Below are 24623 nucleotides of genomic sequence, written 5' to 3' on the forward strand. Positions count from 1 at the left end.
GGCCCAGCCGCTCCGTGGCATGTGGGATCTTCCCGGACCGGGGCACGAACCCGTGTCCCCTGCATCGGCAGGCGGACTCTCAACCACTGCGCCACCAGGGAAGCCCCGATATTTTTCCTTTAAAATCAGAGAAAAGCACACTGATTTTTTTCCCTTTATTCTTATAGCATTTTTATTTCCAATAATTATACTTTCCTTCTGAATTATTTCAAAATGTTTTGGTATGGTATTGGTAAACATAGTATTATTTTTTGTGGTTAAGAGTATAAACTCTTAAACAAGACTATCTGGGTTCAGTTCTCAGCTTTACCACTTACTAGTTGTGTGACCTGGGGCAGGTTATTTATTTTATATAACTCTTGCCTCGGTTTTATCTGTAAGACAGGGATTATAAAATTGTCTACTTTTTACACGTGTTGAGGATTAAATCATTCAGTAAAGAACAATGCCTGCAGATAGTACAGGCTGAATATGTATTAGTTATTATTCACTCTCTAAAATAGTAGTCTCAGTAGACGCTGATAGACTTTAAAAGTTAACAAAATTAATATTTTAAAACTTTAGAAAAGCTTAATTTAGAAAGTTATTTTTAGACTGGAGTTTTGTGCGTACGTGTGCGCGCATGCACACGCACACACTCTTTCTCTCTCACACACCCTTTTCAAACTGTTACAGAACAATGTTTTTCAAACTTCAATGTGCATACAGGTTACTTGGGGATCTTGGTAACATGTAGATTCCTACTAGCTTTGGAATAGGCCTGAGATGCTGCAATTCTAAAAAGCTCCACAGGTAATCTGAATGTAGCTAGTCTTTAGATCATAAATTGAGTATTAAAGTTATAGAATGCCCTACTAGTGGTTCTGAATCCTTCTGTCAGTACTTTATAAACACTTGGGTGTCTTTTGTTTTTGTTTTTTAAAAAACATGCCTAGGCTTTACCTCAGACTAGTTAAATCAGATCTCTGGCATTAGTGTTCTGGACATTTTCATCATCATTATCATTTTTTCGTTTTTTGTAAAAAACTATTCTAGGTCATTCTTATGTGTGAATAGCATTAAGAGCTACTCCTTTAGTGATGTGAAGGAGAGTCAGTAAGCTAAGTAGCTCCATTTTATGTCTTCATTTACTGTTATCTTCTATCCCTTTAAGCATCTGTAGGGATGAGGAAGCATAGCTGGTCAAAACTCTTTAACTAGGAGGCAGCTGATAATTTTGGCTTGAAGTTATCGTCACACTATACTGGACTAAAAAGTTTGACTCCTTGAACCTTTCTTCATGGCTTTTATCTCCTATTGCTTTCATCATTTTTGTAATCTTCTTTGGATTCTCCCTAATTTCTCAACAGCTTCCTGAAAGTATAGTAATTCAAACTCAACATAAAATTACTTTAACAAAACTGAACAGTGGCAGAGGCAGAAGAATAAAGTTCCTTCCACTTCTTAAATTCTGTGATTTTTGTTAAGGTGGAAAACTTATATTTGTTTCATACTTTTTATTGGCCCTTTCTTTTTGTTTTTGGGAGCTAAAGTATGTTTTCTACCATGATATTTGTTTTAGTACATTACTTTCTTAGGTTATATTCCCTCATTTTTCTTTCTCAACTGTACGTCTTGCCTCTGTTTCCCTTCTTGTACATATTTTTGAGGAGAGGCAGTAAATATTTTCTCATGGACTATGATGTTTTGGGAAAGGAGTTTTCCAAACTGATCAAATCCTGCTGAAATTTTATTCCATCTAGTTATGATATATCAGTTAGAATCTGGACAGGGCAACAATCTACACTAGATATTTCTACCAAGAAAATTTAATACAGGGAGTGGGTTATACAGGTGTCGGAGGCTGAAAAGGCAAAAGGGGAACACTGGAGTAACACAGAGTCAAAAATTGCAGAAAGCATCAATCATCCAGAGGGCTGGGGCTCAAAACTTCTGGGGGGGTACTGTCTGGCTGTTGCTGGTACTTCTGAGAGTGCCAGAGAAAACGTGTGGCTGTCACCAACTGCTGCTGCTGGAGTGGAGGGCCTGTGCTAGGGCAATGCTGAGTGGAAAAAGCAAGTTTCTCCTTTTAGTGTTCTTATTGGCAGTATGAGGAAGCTAGCTGGCAAAAGAGAAAAGTAGTTTCCAGAGTTCTATTTTCAGCGTTACTGAGCTGAGTATTAAAGGGTGGATTTGCTGCTGAGAGACTGTAGCTGAATAACCAGCACATATAGCCTTCTCCTCTTCTCTTGGTCTCTTTCTTAGCTACAGGGATCCCGCATGCTCTTAGTGTCTAGGATTTAGAATGAAAGGAGTTATTATTATTATTTTTAAATTACTTGTCTAGCTAATGTGATTTGGAGGCATGAGACAGGACTACGTGCTCTAAGATAACTGTCACAGCCTTTCTTGGGAACTGAGAGTCGATTACTCATTCCTTTGACTCTAAAGGGATTTCTGTTTTTGAAGATCCCTTATTCAAAATACAAAAATTGTAGGAGTAATGATAAACCAGAGGTTAAAAATTGGTTGCTTATTGGCCAGTGGCCTACAGTGGAACTAATCTTTGAACAGAAGATTATACCTTCTCTCTCATTCTAATATTCTTCTTCCTGCAGAGCTTCTCAAAGTTTAATATGTATGTGAATTATTTGGGAATCTTGTTAAAATGCAGATTCTGATTCAGTATGTCACTGGTTAGGGCCTGAGATTCTGCATCTCTAAGAAGCTCTCAGTGGAGGCTGAAGCTACTGGTCCCTAGACCAAACTTTCTTCTCTCTTTCCTGCTTTGAGAACAAACCACTGGTCTGGCTTGGATCCATTGTTGGACCTGGTTTTGGGTGGTTGAACGGAGTGGATCATTAAGTAAGAGTTTCTTGCAAGCCCACTTTCTAGAAATATTTTGAGCAATTTTAGTAGAGGTATTTATAGCTGTTTCTTTCCAGGTGGCACTAGAAGGGCAGTGCCTCAGAATAGGTTGACTTTTCTTCCATAATTTTGATGCTGCTCTAGACACAGAGGCATGCCATTCACTTGTAGTTTTCCTGGAACATCTGAGTCTTTTTAGTAATTGTATATAATTTTAAGGGAAACTAATGGGAGGTAGGATAGGAGGACAATTAGAAAATTCATGCATCAGATAGCTTGTGTTCATTAAAGCCATTATTCTTGATTAAATAGGGCTATCTATGGATTTCAAACTTTGGTTTGAATTTCATACTAAATGCATTTTTCCACTTTTGACACTTTGATGTACTTCAGGTTGTCATCAAAGCACAGGATCTTCTTTCCTTGAGCCAAATAAATGGTAGTCTACCTTAATTGAACTTTGCATACAGCCCAAATTTATGAAGTTGTTAATTGCTCTTTACATTTGGATTTTACTTTCCCAAGGCATACCTGATCACGTGACTAAAAATTTATTCAGTTGCCATCCTTCAAGATCCTCTGCCTACCTCCCTCATCCCCACTGCCCCCAATTCCTGGATCTTTCCTTTTGTCTTTACAGACCTAGATTTTTAAGATCTTAGGTTCTTTGTTTCTGTCTTTTGGTTCTTTTTATGAATGTTACTCTTAAATTTTTAAAATTCAGGCTGTAGATAATACAATTCAGATCACGGAATTGAAATAATTGGCCTCTTTATCAGTTGAGGTGAAAGAGTTAAAATGAAAGTTAAGGATTCAGGGCACCCCTACAGAAATGAGGGGTGAAAAAATGCTCAATTTTAGGATCCTAAACAAAGCATTTTGATTGGCATATAGAGACCCTTGCATGCACACAAACGTCCATATTTGAATATTTATAGAAGATAATCTGTCAAAATTACTGTTATTTTAATTTGCCAAGCTTGGCTGATTGCTGCAGTTGGATGTTAGTTGAATTCTAGATGAGGAACTGTAAATAAGAGCTGGTCTAGAACATGCTTTTTGTCCTTGAAGCTGTTTGAATATTCCTCTCCCCCCGCCCTTTTTTTTTTTTAAAGAAAAAAACAGTGAGGCCTTTTTATATTAGCTGGACTTTAATGTTTTCCTTTTTAGGGAAAAAGGATTAAAGTAAGGTGATAACAGTAAATACTAAAAAATTTTTTTAGTTAAGAAAACCATTTACATTTCGTGAACAGGAATTGTTTAAATAGTTTTAACTATTTGTCCAATCTTTGCTTCAGGATTTCCCTGGAGAGTTCAAACCTAGGGACATATATCTCTTCAAGGCCTGAGGGGCCTTGAGGTTTTGTGTAAGTAAGTTTCATGTTAACAACAAAGAAAATGTATAGTTGTAGATAATTAATGTTACTGCTTTCTTTTGTCTCATTTTAAACAGTTGGTAATTTTAGTGACCCAGATTCAAGCAGTAATATCTTCCATTGGAAATATGTGATTTCGTCATCTTATGTTCTAGGGGAAGAAAGGTAAGCCATTTTTTACACTTGATATTTAAGTAACTTTGTAAATAAATCAAAATTTTCTCTTTTAAAAGGTTAGAAAACCCTTTTCTCTTTAGGTAGTGTTTTCTCACCCAGAAAACACTATTATTTATTTATGTCATATCGTTATTCCTCAGAAGATTCCACTGAGTCTACATTATTTCAGCTCTAGAGATGATACGATGACTTTCAAAAAATCATACAACAGTTTTTTGGAGCAGGACTACGTTCTGTGCTCTGCCTGCTAGGCTATCTTGTCCCTTTTACATAGCCATTCTCAGCTGAATAGTTTATTTTTACATATATAACCACCTGACATGACTAGATAGTCTTAATATTTTTTGTTTGATTTTTGCTTTTGATGTTGCCATAATTGGATCCATTTTGTTGGTTATTACTTTAGCTAGAAACTATGTCAAGTACTAAGTCTCAGTTTTACTTAGACATTGACTTTGTTTTGGGGTTTCAGGAATGTGGGGTCTCAGGAATATATTTTATATTCAGCAAATTAAAGGTGAAACTTTTAGAGCATTCTTTTCCATTTTTCACAAGCATCCATCTTCATTCTCATTTGACAATCCTTTTTTGGGTAGATTTCCTTTTTTCTAGGAGTGTTTATGTAATCTTTCACTTGTTACCGTGTGGTCTCTTTCCCCAGTTCTTTTTGTGGCTATCCCTATTACTATTTTCCGTATATCTTACTCTAATTCCTCATGATCCTCCTAGGAAAATTATATGTCCAACTCTGTAGTTATCCTCTGAATGAAGGATAATAACATTATTAATAATTCCTTAAGATGTTATGTGCGCTCCTAATTTTGTAATTAATAATAACATTATTAATAATTATTAATATAAATAACATTATTAATAATTCCTTAAGAGGTTATGCTTGCTCCTAATTTTGTAATGGTTCACCATCTGTTCACTGTACAAAGGGCTCAGAAATGTCTGTTGTACCTAATGCATCACAGATGTGGAAATAATAATAAAATAAAATTTACATTTATGTAAAGCAAAGATACTGCTAATATGTTCCCTTGGGTTTGGCCATTTTGATATTCTTGCTGTGTTTGGAGGCTTATTAAGTATGTTACAACTCAAGTTGAATACAATTTAAGTCGGTGATATAAAAAGTAATGAGCTGTTTTACATTGTGATTTGGAAAAAAAAAAGTTAGCTGTATTTCTTGCTTATAAGAACAGATAGCACAGTTGACTAAGATTTTCTAAGTAAAGTAATTTTGATAAAGGTTAATTTCATGGCAATAGAAAATGTTGGGAATTGGCATCCAAATGTCAAATTTCACATACAAATCTTAGCTTTCTACTGATTTTTCTTTTTTCCTCAAAGGAAGAATCTTAAAACTTAAATTTGTTTAGAAGACATTATAATGCTACTTTAGGAATAAGAAACAGGCTTTATTTTTCTACAGTTGAACAGTAGGGATAACCAGTGCATTGCAGTACTTATTGATAGATTTTTTTTTAAAAGCTCTTATGGAAATTTAATCAAGTGTTTACTTAGGAAATATTTTAGTTTGTAATAATGATGCGGGATCTAAACGATAACCTACGATATTCATCTATGTGTTTTCATTGTTTCAGAAAGAAATGATGAAGTGTATTGTTTAATAATTTGCATTTTGGTATTATTTATAGGGTAAACACTATGAATAATCATATTTTAGGTAATTCATGTGCCATTGAGACAAATTTAGATCTCCATTTGTTTCTTCTATCCCTAATATCATAAGAGTGTTATATATCACTCTATCAGTTAGTTAAAAGGTAAAATTGAAAATGCATGTTGTTTTGTTTTGTTTTGTTTCTGATCTGGCATGAAAGGAGCTTAGAAGTCATCACTCCATCCTAACCACAAGTAAAAAACTGAACAAACTGAAAAATCAACAACTCTTCTTAGATCCATCAGAGAAGTGAGGTCACAGGGCAAACCACTGCTCTCAAATTAGAGAGACAGACAGGCAAATATAGAGAATGACAACTTACCCTAGGAAAAACCTCCAAGGGAACCACTACTGGGTAGGAAAATCTAAAGTGTGATTAACAAATTAGGGGAGACTCCATGTGGACAAGCCTGAGGTAAAAACTCCAGGGGGACCCAGTCATAGGGAGCCCCCCCCCCCACTTTCATGATTCTGCTTCTAAGAGCTCTACCAGGTCCTCACAGTGAATATCTGAGAAGAAGCCCCTGGTGGGGGGAGGGAAGAGTAACCATTTTGAAATATGCCAAGGCATCTTGTTTTTCTTAACAAGATCTGCTATCAAGAGAAAGTATTTTACCAGGGCCTAATCTGTTAAGGTGTTATCAGAGACTAACTGACCTGGAGGAAGGGAAATACCCAACTGTAGCCTTCCACATGGTGGGGAGAGAAATATCCCATTCCAGTCCCCTGTAGCCATCCTGTTCCACCTAGGAGGGGAGCATAGAACTGAAAAGAACTTGTGAAGTTCACAGCTCGGGGGGTGCAGGCCTAACCATAGCACTGTAGAATGCTTCTACTCCCCTCCACACCTTAACCACATTAGTAAATTCCTATTTGTTACAGTTCCTTTTACCCAGTGCATCATGTCTGACTTCCAACAAAAAAATTACAAGGCATACTATACTAAAAAGCAAAAAGCACAGTTTAAAGAGACAGAGCAAGCATCATGATCAGACTCAGGTGTGTCAGGAATATTGGAATTATGAGACCAGGAATTTAGAACAACTATGATTAATATGCCAAGAGCACTAATGGAAAAAGTAGACAACATGCAAGAACAGATGAATAATATAAGTAGAGAGATAGAAAATCTAATAAAGGATAAAAAAGAAGTGCTTGAGATAAAAAGCTATAACAGAAATGAAGGATGGCTTTGATGGGTTCATTATTAGACTGGACATGGCTGAGGAAAGAATATCTCTGAGCTTAAGGATATGTCAGTAGAAACTTCTAAAATTGAAGAGCAAAGAGAAAAAAGACTGGCAAAAAGAAAAAAAAAAATATCCAAGGACTGTAGGACAACTACAAAAGGTGCAACATATGCATAATGAAAATACCAGAAGGAGAAAAAGAAACAAGAATAATGACAGAGAATTTCCCCAAATTAATGTCAGACTCTAAACCACAGATCTAGGAGGTTCAGAGAATGCCAGGCAAGATAAGTGCCCAAAAAGCTTTATCTAGGCATATCATATTCAAATTGCAGAAAATCAAAGATACAGAAAGTAATCTTGAAAGAAACCAAAGGAAAAAGTATCACCTTAGGTACAGAGGTCTTCTCTTCAGAAACTATGAAAACAGGAAGAGAGTGGGGTAAATATTTAAAGTGTTGAGAGGAAAACCCAACAATCTAGAATTCTGTATCCTGTAAAATTATCCTTCAAAAGTGAAGGAGAGTAAAGACTTTTTCAGGCAAACAAAAATTTAGAGAATTTGTTGCTAGTGGACCTGCTTTGCAAGATATGTTAAACAAAGTTCTTCAGAGCAGGGAAATTATATAGGCCAGAAACTTGTATCTACCTTAAAAAAGAAGAAGAAGATTAGAGAAAGAATAAGTGAAGCTAGAATAAAAACTTTTATTTTTCTTATTCTTAATAGATCTAACAGGTAGCATAATTTGTTCGAAATAATAGTAGCAACAATGTATTCAGTGATTATAGCTCATATATAAGTGAAATGAATGATGACAATGATACAAGGGTGGGGAGGAAGAAATTAGGAATATTCTTTTATAAGGTACTTGCACTACATATGAAGTGGTATAGTGTTATTTGAAAGTGGACTTGGATTATTTGGAAATGTATAATGCAAACTCTAGGGCAACCATTTAAAAAAAGTAAAAAAAAAAGTATAATTGACATACTAAGAAAAGAGACACAATGGAATCATAAAATTCTCAATTAAAACCACAAAAGACAGAAAAAGTGGAAGACAGAAACAGGAACAAAGAACAAAAGCAATGAGTAGAAAACTAACAAATATGGTAGATATTAACCCAAGTATATCAATAGTTGCTTTAAATAGCAGTGGTTTAAATACACTAAAAGACAGACTGTCAGATTGGATCAAAAGTCAAGACCCAACTATATGTTTTGTACAGAAACTCTCTTTAAATATGAAGACACATATAGATTAAAATTAAAGGGATGGAGAAAGGGATGCTAACACTAATCAAAAGGAAGCTGATGTAACTATATTAGTTTCAGACAGAGCAGACTGCAGAGCAAGGAAGATTTTCAAGGATAAATAGGAGCATTATATAATGATAATTCTTTAAGAAGACATAACAGTCCTTAATGTATATGCACCTAACAACAGGTCGTCAAAATATGTGATGCAAAAACTGACAGAATTGCAAAAAGAAGTAGATCAGTCCACAGTTGTAGTAGGTGGTACCTCAACTCTCCTCTGACAGAAATGGACAGATGTAGCAGAAAATCAGTAAGGACATATCTGAACTCAGCAGCAGCATCAATCAACTGGATATGATTGACATCTGTAATCCAGCAACAACAGGGAATATGCGAATTCTTTTTAGTTTTAAATTTTTTTTAGTAGGATTCACATCATAAATATGTGATCAGAAAGAAAAAAGATGAGGAACTCATTTTAAAAAATACAGCAAACTGTCACCTACCTCACCTCTACCTCTTACATATTTTAGAGTAAGAATTTTAAGACTTTGATTTTTAAAAATACTTAAACATTGTTCTTACCTCAAGCTTGGTATAATGAATGAAAGAGTTATGGGGGTTACTTTTACAAGTGAAACCTACCTGGCACTTTTTCATTTACTGGTATTAGGAAGGAATACCTCCTACAACTCTTTGGTTCCATGTAGCAAAATTTGAAAACTGTGAAATATGAATCCCTCATGCCCTGGCCAGTATTTGATAATTATTGACCTTTGCTCCTGAATAATAGACCTCTAGGTATCCATATTCTTTTGAGTGATCTAGAGCAATGGTCCCCAAACTTTTTGGCACCAGGGACTGGTTTCATGGAACACAGTTTTTCCACTGACAGACTGGTACCAGTCCGTGGCCCGGGGGTTGGGGACCCCTGATCTAGAGGAAGAGCAGAAGCAGATGAGAAAGGACAGGGGAGAATTTGTAAAGGGAGAGAATATTCATTGTTATCATTTGTCTGCCTGGCAGACTTACGATAGCGACACTACAGGGGTTAAAAACATAGACAGGATTTAGAAATCTTGTTAAAGTGCATTCAGTGAAATTGTTCCCCTCTCTGTAGAATTAAAAACCAAACCAAATCAAACTAAACCAAACACAAAAATAAAATACATCAAATGAACTTTCCTCCTTGGATCACAAGTAGTGGTTTGAGGACAGAATCTATCAATGTGTAATCTTATGGTTTCTGTCCTGTCTTAGCTGCTGACTAGCTGTACAAACCTTGATCAAGTCAAATCATTTCTTACCTCAGTTTCCTCATCTTCAAAATGAAGATAGTGCCTACCTTACAAAGCACTGGTAAGAATTAATTGAGGAAATGCAATGCAAAGTGCCCGGCTCATATTTGGCATGCACCAGTGTTACTTCTCCTCCTAGTTCCTTTCAGCGTCAGTAGTAATATCTGGATTCCAGTCCTTGAATTCACTAGTTACTCGTCGTGAGATCATTGTAAAATCAAATTATTTTGTCTCTCCGAGTCTAATTTTCCTTTGACATAAGATCATTAATACTCATGTTGTAAAGTTGTGGTTGTAATTCATTTCCTCATATAGTCTAGGAGGTTTTTGTTGAATCTAAATCTGAATGTTAAATTGCTAAAAACTTATATAAATATGTGAGTTTTACTGGTTAGATCTTTTGGACACCAAATCCAGAATATTTTTTTAAGGAATATATAGTAGGAGGAATATAATAAGGAAAAGTAAATCTCTAGGTTTTGTTTTGTTTTTTTTTAATGGGAGGACTCTCTACACTAGCTTACTTAATTTTTGCTTAATATAATTCATTGGGAAAGTAGGGAAATTATGGATTAAAAAATTTATTTTCGCTTGAAATACTGGGTTGACCAAAAGGTTCATTCGATTTTTTCCATAGGATGGCTCTAGTAGTGCTTAGTTGTCTTTAACTTCATTCGAAACAATTTTGTTAGATTGTATATGACAGCTGTCATATCAGGGTGCATTTAAAAAAAGACATCAAAATTGGTGAATTTTTGTGTAGCCATTTTAATATTGAAGATGGAAGAAAAACAACATTTTTGGCATATTATGCTCTATTATTTCAAGAAAGGTAAAAACACAACTGAAACGCAGTAAATAGATTTGTGCAGTGTATGGAGAAGTTGCTGTGACTGATCGAACATGTCAAAAGTGATTTGTGACGTTTCGTGCTGGAGATTTCTCGCTGGACGGTGCTCCATGGTTGAGTAGACCAGTTGAAGTTGATAGCGATCAAATCGAGACATTAATTGAGAACAATCAACGTTATACCATGCAGGAGATAGCCAACATAAGCAAAATATCCAAATCAAGCACTGAAAATCGTTTGCACCAGCTTAGTTATGTGAATCACTTTGATGTTTGGGTTCCACGTAAGTTAAGCGAAAAAAACCTTCTTGACTATTTCTGCATGTGATTCTCTACTGAAACGTAATGAACATGTTCTGTTTTTAAAACAAATTGTGACAGCCGATGAAAGTGGATACTGTGCAATAATGTGGAATGGAAGAGATCGTGGGGCAAGCGAAATGAACCACCACCAACCACACCAAAGGCCGGTCTTCATCCAAAGAAGGTGATATTGTGTATATGGTGGGATTGGAAGGGAGTCCTCTATTATGAGCTTCTTGCGGAAAGCCAAACGATTAATTCCAACAAGTAATGCTCCCAATTAGACCAACTGAAAGCAGCACTCTACGAAAAGCATCCAGAATTAGTCTACAGAAAACATATAATATTCCATCAGGATAATGCAAGACCGCATGTTTCTTTGATATCCAGGCAAAAACTGTTAGAGTTTGGCTGGGAAGTTCTGATTCATCCACCGTATTCACCAGACATTGCACCTTCGGATTTCGATTTCAGTCTTTACAAAGTTCTCTTAATGGAAAAAGTTTCAATTCCCTGGAAGACTGTAAAAGGCACCTGGAACAGTTCTTTGCTCAAAAAGATAAAAAGTTTTGGGAAGATGGAATTATGAAGTTGCCTGAAAAATGGCAGAAGGCAGTGGAACAAAAAGGGTGAATATGTTGGTCAATGAAGTTCTTGGTGAAAATGAAAACGTATCTTTTATTTTTACTTAAAAACCAAAGGCACTTTATGGCCAACCCAATAGCTACTTCTAGAAAGAATATACATAGGGCACTATGTTAGGGAGTCCAAGCACTTGAATGTACCTATTTTTTTGCTTTTGTTCTTTTTATCTTAGGTGACTATTTTAAAATGAGACTTCAGTGTACAGTAATGGTTTTATGGGCAGATCTTGGACAATTATTCAGTACTGAAATTTTTCTGGTTTGATAATTATCAGAGAAAGAATAATAAACCAGTATTAAAATTTAATACTAAATTTTAGTTGGTAAATTAAGGTCAAAACTCATAAATGAATCATGTTAAATGAGTTGTGAATTAGATCAGTATTATTGGTGAACTTAGCTATGTGTTAAATCAATATAATTTCTTTGACATAATCACGGAATAGGAATTGATGTATATGTGGTATATTGTATTGAAGGGTTGTAGATTGATGAACTGGGAAGTTTGTATTTTAACGATGTTATAATTCCATGAATTTCAGTTAGGTTTATTTGAATATGAATCACTTTTATAAAAACCAGCAGCAAAATATTATTGCTTTTATATTCTGTAGCAGTTGAGTCAGCTTTTGTATGTAATCAGATGAATGTAAATGTAAACTTTAGCTTATTTTCTTACACATTTCCCAAAATTTAGGAAATAATTAGCATACAGTGTTAATTACTTTTACGAATTCCCAGTTTATCATTTTATTTGACGTTATGTAGCTCCTTATTAGATGCTTATTAACAACCCTGAAAATGTTGCACAAAGTAGAGAATAGTCTTTGCATGCATAGTCTTTACCTGCAAGAAAAAGAATAGAAGAAAATACAATAAAAACTGAATTGCAAAAACATTGAGTGAAGACAAACTTCTGCTGAGAAAATGGATATGAATTTATGTGTGAATGTTAGGGACATATGGATATGTTGATTATGGCCATGTTTAGTATTTTTGTTGTAAAGCAAAGGATTTACAGAGTTAGATTAAATGCATTATGGGTATGGCTGAGATCAAAATAACTTTATTTTCTTCAAGGATTTTTTTGTTTTTGTTTTTTGGGTTTTTTTGTGGGGGGTATTGTGTTTGTTTTTTAAAAAGCCAGGTACTTCAGTATAAAACTGGGTAATAATTTAAACTACATTTTTCTTAATAATTTAATGTTAACAATTAGAATTCTGTGATTGTACATTTACAAGGTATTATTTGGACAAGTCATTCATAAAGTAATATGATTTATATATTTTTCTCCTTTTTTATTATGGTAAAATATATATAACAAAATTTACCATTTAACCATTTAAAGTGTATAATTCAGTAGTGTTAAGTATATTCACATTGTCGTGCAAACATCACCACTATCCATCTCTAGAACTTTTTCATCATTCTGAATAAAACTCTGTACCTATTAAATATTAACTTCCCATTCTTCCTGACCCCCAGCCCCTGTAACATGGGGTTGCTATCCAAAATATATAAATAGCTCATACAGCTCAACATCAAAAATACAAACAACCCTATAAAAAAATGGGCAGATGATCTGAATAGATATTTTTCCAAAGAAGACATATAGATGGCTTACAGACACATGAAAAGATGCCCAACATTGTTAATTATCAGAGAAATGCAAGTCAAAACTTCAATGAAATATCACCTCAAACCTGTCACAATGGCTGTCATCAAAAAGAATACAAATAAATATTGGTGAGGATGTGGAGAAAAGAGAAGTCTCACACATTGTTGGTGGGAATTATAAATTGGTGCAGCCACTGTGGAAAAGAGTATGGAGGTTTCTCAAAAAACTAAAAGTAGAATTACCATATGACCTAGCAATTCTACTCCTAGGTACATATCCAAAAGAAATGAAAACAGTAATTTGAAAAGATACATGCACCGCAATGTTCATAGCAGCATAATTTACAATTGCTAAGATATGGAAGCAGCCTTAGTGTTCATCAACAGAAGAATGGATAAAGAAGGTACGGTATGCGTGTGTGTGCGCGCGCGCGCGCGCGCACACACACACACACACAATGGAATGCTACTCAGCCATAAAAAAGAATGAAATTTTGTCATTTGCAGCAACATGGATGGAGTTGGAGGATATTATGGTAAGTGAAATAAATCAGAGAAAGACAAATACTGAATGTTGTCATTTATATGTGGAATCTAAAAAATAAACGAGTGAATATAACAAAAAGAAACAGTCTCCTAGATATAGAGAGCAAACTAGTGGTTACTAGTGGGAGAGGGACGGTGGAGGGGAGGGGACAATATAGGGTCTAGGGGATTAAGAGGTACAAACTACTATGTATAAAATAAGCTATAAGGATGTATTGAACAGCACAGGGAATATAGCTGATGTTTTATAATAACTGTAAGTTGAGTATAATCTTTAAAAATTGTGAATCACTATGTTATACACCTGAAACTTATATAGTATTGTACATCAACTAAACCTCAGCAAAAACAAATCAAAATAATGAAAAGAAAAAAAAAATTTACTCCGCATTCTCCCTGACCCCCTTTAATCACTTTTCTGTCTCTGAATTTGACTACTCTAGGTTCCTTATGTGAGTTGAATCATACAATATTTGTCCTTTTGTGATTGACTTCTTTCACTTAGCATAGTGTCTTCAAGGTTCATCCATGTTGTATCATGTATCAGAATTTCATTCTTTTTAAGACTAATATTCTGTTTTATGCATGTACCACATTTTGTTTATCCATTTATCTGTCAGTGGACATTTGGGTTGTTTCTACCTTTTGGCAGTTGTGAATAATGTTGCTATGAACATTGGCGTGCAAATGTCTGTTCAACTGTGGTCATGTATTTTTTTATCTATTTTAACATTTAAAGATATTTGAGGTAATGAAATTCTCTTTGAATGGACTACATGAATATCAGTATTTTCACTGATATCAGTGAATATTTATTGAATACCTGTTGTGTATTCTAAGGGATATAAAGAGAATATTTATTGAATACTTACTGTGTATTGGAGATATAAAGAGTAATAAAACCATGATGCTATTTCTGAAGAACTTACAGTCTAATGAGAATAATAGGGTGTGTTTATGAAAACACAACAACCTGGTAGCATATACTTTTTGAAGCTGAAGAGATGTTCACAATCTGATCCAAACCAGCATCCTCTCACGCTAAGATTTTTGCATGCATCCTAACCAGTTAAGAGGCAAAATACATGGCCATAATCGACAAGCATGTTCCATTCAAGCATGTGTATTTAACACATGCATTTAACATTCAAGCATAAATTTTGGAGTGATCATACTAAAATGGAAGTTGGATCATGACACTCTCCAAAACAGTCTTTTCCAATAACAGCATCCTTTGAATGACTTGTATCTTTTTGTCCAAACTCCTACCTTAACTCTGACTTAATCTCCTATTTCCACCTCTACCTTGAGTTGGATAAATTTTTGTTGTGGATATATTTCTTATGCATGTAAAAAGGCTTAAGTGTAAGTGAGTAAAATGCAGAAGGATGAACTCTATATGTGTCTCAAGGTTCTTTCCAGGCTTATGATTCTAATTTAATCCCTATAGTACCTGGATTTCCAGATGATAGAAAACAGAATTAGTATGTCTAGAGGTTTCTCAACAGATGTATTTCATAATAATTTAAAAGACCAAAATTTGTTTGGAATAAAAACATTTTGGTGTGTTTTGATGTTTCAGTGGTATTGTTCCCTCTCTCAGAGTATTTTTTTCTGGAAAAGCAAAATTAATCTTTTGTGAATTCAGTCATAATTTTTCAGTTTAGTTGGATTATTAAGGTTTTTCTGGGTGCGCCCGCTGGACCTTTTGGATACTACTCTTTTTCCCCTGAAGTGTTAGAAAGACCAAAGGAAGACCTACAACCAGCTGTTAGATTCACGTTTCCTTTGGATGATGTTTTGAGGTTCAAAAAAGTAACTTTGAGAATTTTAAACACAGCTGAGCAGAGTTTCCAAGAGGTAACATTGTAACACTACTTTTTTTCCTCCATATTTATTTTCTTCACTCCCAGTAGAGATCCTGAATGCTGAGTGGTGAAGATGTTTATAGGCTCATTACTTTGTAGGTCAAAAAAAAATGAAAGAACTAATTTCAAAGTTAAAACTTAAAAAAAAGGAGATAATTGTAGAAGTGAGGAAGGATGAATGAACAAGGATGATCATCCTTCATTCAGGGCATATATGAAAGTCTACTATATACCAGACACTCCACTAAACACTGGAAACAAAGCAATGAATAAAATAGAATCAGTACCTACACTCATGGAACTTATATTGCCTGGAGCAGTGAGTAGAACATAATAGCTCTTAAAAATAATTTGAATAAATGAATTTCTGTATTGTGGAGAAGAATTTGGGGGTAAGGGGCATTTTAGTGAAGAAGTGTGGAGTGTCCTGTTCATTGTATTTGAGGTATTTCATTTAAAAAATGGAAACATAAAATATCTATTAATGGGAAAAATGATTTAGTTATGGTACTACACTGGAGCCCTTAAAAATAATGACATACATAGATGTATGTTGGCTAACATAAAAGATGTTCTTTACCTAATGTCAAATTAAGCAAAGTAGTCTGTAGAATAGGATGTATGAATGATTCCTTTAATCTAAGATTGTTTACATTTGTGTAAAATATCTTGAGAGACTGTAGAGAAATAGTAATAAGGAATTATTCTTTCTAGGAGGTAACTTTCCTGTGATCTTTCCTTTATTTTTTATGTATTTCTGTCGTTTGTCTTGCAGTGACTATTTTAAAATAAGCTAATTTTAAATGTTTGGGATAAATTGATTTAAAAAAAATTTTTTAACTTAATATCTGTATCAGTAAATATAGTTACTGGTTGATGGTCCATTGTCCTGTAAATGTAAAAAATCTAAGGAATTCTGCATTTTGTTTCTGGAAGAATATAACCAGAAGGAAATGATTACATTTAACATTTACTGTTAACACTCAGAAGGTATAGTTTTAAAATGAGCAATAATGTTTCTTTAATGTATTTAATGGTTGAAAAATATTTAGTAGTAATTTTAATTTTGTTTTGTAGATACTTTGAGGAATGTCTACATAATTAGATGGTGGAGAACTGAGAAAATTCTTAGGTTTTTTATGTATATGAAAACTTAGTTTGGATGTAGTTATTAATAGGTATTATATTGAACTGCATTTATATCTGAAGATTTGTTTTTGTCCTCTTCTTTGCTTAGTATGACTTCTAAGTTTCTTAACTAGGGGAGAGAACATATGGATTTTGGGAGTCCTGATTGCATCTGGTCAATAGTCTTAGGTTTTCAAAGTATAATCGCGCGGATCATATTGTTACTTCATGACTTTTCTTTATTTCTTCCAATAACTTGTGTTTGTATCAGGAGAAATTAATGGACTCATGAAAAATGTTCCATTCTACACATAGATTGTTTGTAACAAACAATTTTATTAGAAATACTGTAGCAACTTTACTTTTTTTAAAATCCTTTGGAGGATCATGTTGACTCTAGTTATTGGAGTTCCAAATGATATGTGATTGAATATGAAAACTTGTCTCAGGGTCTGTTTGTCTTTTTTAAATGATATTGTTAAATAATTGTTTAAATGATCATGTTAACCTTTAAAGGTTAACATTTGGGTTAACATTATTTAGGTATAAATGAAAGTATTATTCCTCTTCAAAATAAGAGTTTTTGTCAGGCCACAAAGTCCCTTGGACTGTGATATGCTAAATTTGAAACAATTTTTTTTCCCTAGATATTTAGCCATGTGCCATAATTGTATAAAATCTTCACACACTGAGCATACAAAGCAAAGACATCAAACTATAAACTTTAGAAGGTGATTTTTTTAGATCGTTTCTCTCTTTCTCTTTTTTTTTTTTACTTTTTATTTCTGAAAAGTAAGATGCCTATTCCAGTTCAGTGAATGTGGTAATATCAAATCCAGGTAGAATGGTACATTTCATCTTCATTTTTTAAGGTGAGCTAGTTTATAGAATGGAGAATAAATCATTTTGTTAGATGTTGACTCCCTTCTAGTATAAAAATATTAATCTTTTTAGCAGTAAGTCATTCTATTGTAAATACTTTAAAATGTTTAAAAGTAATTTATAAAAAAAGGAATTATAGAAAAACTGAAACAATGCCTAAATTAATACCATATACATGAATGATAAATCGAATTTATAATTGGTATTTTGTTATAAAAGACATGTATTTGGATAAACACATTGTGTACGTTAGTCTAAATGAAATGAATGCCTTCTCATAATACTCATACTTTCCTTTATTGTACTCATTTATTTATTATTCAGCAATATTTATTGTCTGCTATATTATAGGGACTGTTCTAGATTCTGAGTGATACCAGTCAACAAAATAGAAATTATTGATCTCTTGGAGCTTATACGCTTGTGGAGAGAAAGAAGCTAAACAAATATGTATGTCAGATGGTGATAAATGTTCTGGAGAAAGGTGACTACATCAAGGAAGGTAATAGGGAATGTCAGAGTGGGGAGTGTACCATTTTTATATAGAATGGTCAGGGAAGGTTTCACTGAGAGGGTGACACTGAATTTGATGAGGGAAGAACTATGGTGGATATTTGGGCAAGTGTGTTTCAGACAACAAGTTCAAAAGCCCTGTGTTGGGTACAGGCTCAGCATATTTAGAAACCTAAGAAATTAATTGTGTAATTATTTCTTTCATTTTTTCTTTCCCAGTAGATTCTAAGGTCCACTAAAACAGTGGGGAAAGACCGTCTCTGTCTTGCTCATCATTGTATCCTTGGTACTCAGTATAGTGCCAAACACATGGTAGGCAGTGGGCCAGTGAATAACTATGGTTAAATTCATGAATGATGAGGGGAAATTTTGGAGGAATCCTTATTTTTTTAAAATTAAGTTCATACTGCTAAGATATTTAGAGCTTCAAAGGTCTTCTTAGGTGGAAAACAAGAGAGCTCTTGAGGAAGAATGATTCTTCTAAAGGTCACTGTTCATTATGGTAGCATTCTTGTGATGGCAATGATTTTTCTCTCTTATTCTAGCTATTGATAGGGGATCCTTTGTTTAGATGAATGGTCTAGACATGGGAAGATACTTGCTGTGGAAGACCTCCTTGCAGTAGAATCTGGACTCAAATAACTGGGTTGAGATTTCTGTTTGATGCTTGCTGTGTGAACCTCCCCTTTTATTTCCTTTTAATTGCCCTGGTTTTCTTATCTGTAAGACAGATGCTGTTATTTCAGTTACAGTATTCTTTTAAACATTTTCTCTTGCATATTGGGATTTTCTCATTAATCTTCTAATATACCACTCATGTAGGCTATTCTTTTTTTTTTTTTTTTTAAGGAAGTTACATTTAAGAAAATAGGACTTTGGAATCAGGCATACTTGGGTTCTATAAAAGCTCACTTCTTAAAGTTATCTATTAACATGTGTCAGTTTTATCTAACTCATGAGGGAACAATCAGGAAGACCAAAGAACTGCTACTAAGAGTATTTGAGCATCAGGAGTTCATGTATTCATTTAGCAAAGGGATGCCAAGATAAAATTGCAAAGCTACACAGAAGTCTCATTAACTTTCTGAAGGAAAAGGAAGCCATATCACCTTGGAAACTTGGAATGTAAAACAGTGAGTTCAATTTATATATCATCATGGTCTTTATCATCATCTCCAGTATCAGCAAACTGGATTGTATCATCATCTCCAGCACCAAATATATCTTTTTCATTGATTTTAGCATGTTTTGGAAGCTTGCCATATGCCTTCAGACTTACAGCTTTATCTGCATTGTATTTTGAAATTACATCAGCTTTGTTATCTGATAGTCAGGCAGACCAACCAATAAAATATCTGAGGTATTTATTTAAACCATTTTCCTCATTTTTCCTTTGATATGGCATAGCCTCTTTACACATCAAAGCACATTGCTTGTACTCATTCATTTCCCAACGTTCTGATTACCTGAGCATACTCTTATTCATACGCTTTACACACCAACCTTTTTTGGATTCATTTTCTTTCTTACCCTTGCACCTGTTTTTACCTTCTTTACCTTTATTCTTGGGCATGGCAATGCTTCCCAGCATCTCAAATTCCTTTCATGTGGTGGCAGTGGCGGCTGCTCTTTTGAGTGGCACACAGGACAAAGTAGCACGTGGTAATATGGAACCACGTGTGGGGGAGAGTTTTGAGACTGAGCTTTTCTAAGACATTCTTAGCAGCATCAAAATTCTTTTCTTGCCTCTTCCCTTTCTGTGTATGTTAATATTCTTAAGGTTTTCTGGGGGCAGGTATAGAGTAATCTTTACTCTTATGCTTTCTTAGCCTTATTACTAAGGTGGACCTCTGTGCTTGTGTCTTTACTGAATGTCCCAAGGATTCAATGAGGACTTTTTGTCTTGTTTGTGAGAACATGGATGATTCCTGGCCCTGTGTAAGCTGGGAATTATTCACCTTTTATTACCTGGCAATTATTCTTTCCCAGAAGTTGTTTTTGCTCAACCTTAATTTGCATATGCAAGTTGGTATTCAGGTAAAATTTAAGTGGAAATTCCCCCCTGCCCCCCTTAAAAAAATTGGTCTTTGCATTGCTCTCTGACTTCAGGACTTCCCTCCCCCGCCCCCACCCCCACCAAATAATTGCTGCTTTGGCCTTTCTGTGCTCTGACCTCACCTGTCTCTTTTTTCTTTTTGGGGGGAATTTGGGGGTCATGGCTGAGACTGGCATCATAAATATAAGATCCTCAGTATATGATGGTACTGAAAGCTGTGAGAGTGAATTCAACTTAGAGATGAGTCTACGTAGAAAACACTCCAGAGTTCAGAGGTCAGGGAGTTGAGGGGAAATAAGCAAAGGTGATGAGAATGGGGAATCAGGTGGAGGAAAACTGGGAGAGAGTGGGCCATAGATGCCAATTAAAAAAAAAGAGGGGAGATATGAAGGAGGAAGATATAAATCAGTTCAAATATTTCAGGTAATTAAGATGAGGACTGCAAATTTTTTTTTGAATTTTATTTTTTATACAGCATGTTCTTATTAGTTATTTATTTTATACATATTAGTGTCTATATGTCAACCCAATCTCTCAGTTCATCTCACCACCACCACCACCACCCCCTCCCGCTTTCCCCTATTGGGGTCCATATGTTTGTTCTCTACATCTGTGTCTCTATTTCTGCCTTGCAGACTGGTTCATCTGTACCATTTTTCTAGATTCCACATATATGTGTTAATATACGATATTTGTTTTTCTCTTTCTGACTTACTTCACTCTGTATGACAGTCTCTAGATCCATCCACATCTCTACAAATGACCGAAATTCGTTCCTTTTTATGGCTGAGTAATATTCCATTGTATATATGTACCACATCTTCTTCATCCATTTGTCTGTCGGTGGGCATTTAGGTTGATTCCACGACCTGGCTATTGTAAATAGTGCTGCAGTGAATATTGGGGTGCAGGTGTCCTTTTGAATTATTTTTCTCAGGGTATATGCCCAGTGGTGGGAATGTGGGGTCATATGCTAATTCTATTTTTAGTTTATTAAGGAACATCTGTACTGTTCTTCATAGTGGCTGTATCAATTTACATTCCCACCAGCAGTGCAAGAGGGTTCCCTTTTCTCCACACCCTCTCCAGCATTTATTGTTTGTAGATTTTTTGATGATGCCCATTCTAACCGGTGTGAGGTGATACCTCATTGTAGTTTTGGTTTGCATTTCTCTAATAATTAATGATGTTGAGCAGCTTTTCATGTGCTTCTTGGCCATCCGTATGTCTTCTTTGGAGAAATGTCTATTTCGGTCTTCTGCCCATTTATTGATTGGGTTGTTTGCTTTTCTTAATATTGAGCTTTATAAGCTGTTTGTATATTTTGGAGACTAGTCCTTAGTCCGTTAATTTGTTTGCAAATATTTTCTCCCATTCTGAGGGTTGTCTTTTCATCTTGTTTATAGTTCCTTTGCTATGCAAAAGCTTTTAAGTTTCATTAGGTCCCATTTGTTTATTTTTGTTTTTATTTCCATTACTCTAGGAAGTGGGTCAAAAAGGATCTTGTTGTGATTTATGTCAAAGAGTGTTCTTCCTATGTTTTCCTCTAAGAGTTTTATAGTGTCTGGCCTTACATTTAGGTGTTTAATCCATTTTGATTTATTTTTGTGTGTGGTGTTAGGAAGTGTTCTAATTTCATTCCTTTACATGTAGCTGTCCAGTTTCCCCAGCACCACTTATTGAAGAGACTGTTTTTTCTCCATTGTATATCCTGGCTTCCTTTGTCATAGATTTGTTGACCATATGTGCGTGGGTTTATCGCTGGGCTTTCTTTCCTGTCCATTGATCTGTATTTCTGTTTTTGTGCCAGTACCATATTGTCTTGATTACCGTAGCTTTGTAGGATAGTCTGAAGTCAGGGAGTCTGATTCCTCTGGCTCCGTTTTTTGTTTTTTTTTTTCCTCAAGATTGCTTTGGCTATTTGGGGTCATTTGTGTCTCCATACAAATTTTAAGATTTTTTTGTTCTCATTGTGTAAAAAATGCCACTGGTAATTTGATAGGGATTGCCTTGAATCTGTAGATTGCTTTGGGTAGTATAGTCATTTTCACAATATTGATTCTTCCAATCCAAGAACATGGTATATCTCTCCATCTGTTTGTGCCATCTTTGATTTCTTTCATCAGTGTCTTATAGTTTTCTGAGTACAGGTCTTTTGTCTCCCTAGATAGGTTTATTCCTAGCTATTTTATTATTTTTGTTGCAATGGTGAATGGGATTGTTTCCTTAATTTCTCTTTCTGATCTTTTGTTCTTCGTGTATAGGAATTGAAGAGGTTTCTGTGCATTAATTTTGTATCCTGTAACTTTACCAAATTCACTGATGAGCTCTAGTAGTTTTCTGGTGGCAGCTTTAGGATTCTCTATGTATAGTATCATGTCATCTGCAAACAGTGATAGTTGTACTCCTTCTCTTCCAATTTGTATTCCTTTTATTTCTTTTTCTTCTCTGCCATGGTTAGGGCTTCCAAAACTATGTTGAATAATAGTGGTGAGAGTGGACATCCTTTTCTTTTTCCTGATCTTAGAGGAAATACTTTGTTTTTTACCATTGAGAATGGTGTTTGCTGTGGGTTTGTCGTATATGGCCGTTATGATGTTGAGGTAGGTTCCCTCTATGCCCACTTTCTGGAGATTTTTATCATAAATGGGCGTTGATTTTGTCAAAAGCTTTTTCTGAATCTATTGAGATGATCATATGGTTTTTATTCTTCAGTTTGTTAATATGGTGTATCACATTGATTGTTTTGTGTAGATTGGGGAATCCTTGCGTCCCTGGGATAAATCCCATTTGATCGTGGTGTATGATCCTTTTAATATGTTGTTGGGTTGTATTTGCTAGTATTTTGTTGAGGATTTTGCATCTATATTCATCAGTGATATTGGTCTATAATTTTCTTTTTTGTAGTATCTTTGTCTGATTTTGGTATCAGGGTGATGGTGGCCTCATAGAATGAGTTTTGGAGTGTTCCTTCCCTGCAATTTTTTGGAAGAGTTGGAGAAGGATGGTGTTAGCTCTTCTCTAAATGTTAGATAGAATTCACTTGTGAAGCCATCTGGTTCTGGACTTTTGTTTGTTAGAAGATTTTAAATCACAGATTCAATTTCGTTACTTGTGATTGATCTGTTCATATTTTCTGTTTCTTCCTGGTTCAGTCTTAGAAGGTTATACCTCGAAGAATTTGTCCATTTCTTCCAGGTTTTCCATTTTATTGGCTGAGAGTTGCTTGTAGTAGTCTCTTATGATGCTTTGTATTTCTGTGGTGTCCATTGTAACTTCTCCTTTTTCATTTCTAATTTTATTGATTTGAGTCTGTCCCTCTATTTCTTGATGAGTCTGGCTCATTGTTTATCAATTTTGTTTATCTTCTCAAAGAACCAGCTTTTAGTTTTATTGATCTTTGCTATTGTTTTCTTTCTTTCTGTTTCATTTATTTCTGCTCTGATCTTTATGATTTCTTTCCATCTATTTACTTTGGGTTTTCTTTTTTCTTCTTTCTGTAGTTCCTTTAGGTGTAAGGTTAGATTGTTTATTTGAGATTTTTCTTATTTCTTGAGGTAGGCTGTATTGCTATAAACTTCCCTCTTAGAACCCCTATTGCTGCATCCCATAGGTTTTGGATCGTCATGTTTTCGTTGTCATTTGTCTCTGTATTTTTTGTTTTCCCCTTTGATTTCTTCAGTGATTTCTTGGTTTTTTAGTCGCGCACTGTTTGGCCTCCATGTGTTTGTGGTTTTTACGTTTTTTTCCGTGTAACTCATTTCTAATCTCATAGCGTTGTGGTCAGAAAAGATGCTTGATATGATTTCAATTTTCTTAAATTTACTGAGGCTTGATTTCTGACCCAAGATATGGTCTATCCTGGAGAATGTTCCATGCGCACTTGAGAAGAAAGTGTAATCTGCTGTTTTTAGATGAAATGACCTATAAATATCAATTAAATGTATCTGGTCTGTTGTCTCATTTAAAGCTTGTGTTTCCTTATTAATTTTCTGTCTGGACGATCTGTCCATTGGTGTAAGTGAGGTGTTAAAGTCCTCCACTATTATTGTGTTACTGTCAATTTCCTCTTTTATGCTGTTAGCATTTACCTTATGTATTGAGGTACTCCTGTGTTAGGTGCATGTATATTTATAATTGTTATGTATTCCTCTTGGATTGATCCCTTGATCATTAGGTAGTGTGCTTCCTTATCTCTTGTAACATTCTTTATTTTAAAGTCTATTTTAGGGCTTCCCTGGTGGCGCAGTGGTTGAGAATCCGCCTGCTGATGCAGGGGACACGGGTTCATGCCCCGGTCCGGGAAGATCCCACATGCCGTGGAGCGGCTGGGCCCGTGAGCCATGGCCACTGAGCCTGTGCGTCTGGAGCCTGTGCTC

At 34.9% G+C, this 24623-nt stretch overlaps 1 protein-coding gene and 1 pseudogene across 7 annotated transcripts in view; one reads left to right on the forward strand and one right to left on the reverse strand.

Moving 5' to 3' along the window:
* The window catches only part of FUT8 (fucosyltransferase 8), a 336029-nt gene that overhangs the window by 124840 nt on the left and 186566 nt on the right, over positions 1 to 24623 (forward strand). For 5 of the 7 annotated variants that reach the window (XM_028496014.2, XM_055088533.1, XM_055088532.1 and 2 more), the window contains one exon: positions 4301 to 4388. The exons of the other annotated variants lie outside the window; for them this stretch is intronic. The gene's annotated coding sequence lies outside the window, so the exon portion shown is untranslated. The remainder of the gene's footprint in view (positions 1 to 4300; positions 4389 to 24623) is intronic. 7 annotated transcript variants of the gene reach the window in all.
* On the reverse strand, positions 19333 to 19761 carry LOC102986113 (eukaryotic translation initiation factor 1A, X-chromosomal-like; annotated as a pseudogene).

This window comes from Physeter macrocephalus, chromosome 11 (genome assembly GCF_002837175.3).
Source record: "Physeter macrocephalus isolate SW-GA chromosome 11, ASM283717v5, whole genome shotgun sequence".
NCBI classification, from domain to species: domain Eukaryota; kingdom Metazoa; phylum Chordata; class Mammalia; order Artiodactyla; family Physeteridae; genus Physeter; species Physeter macrocephalus.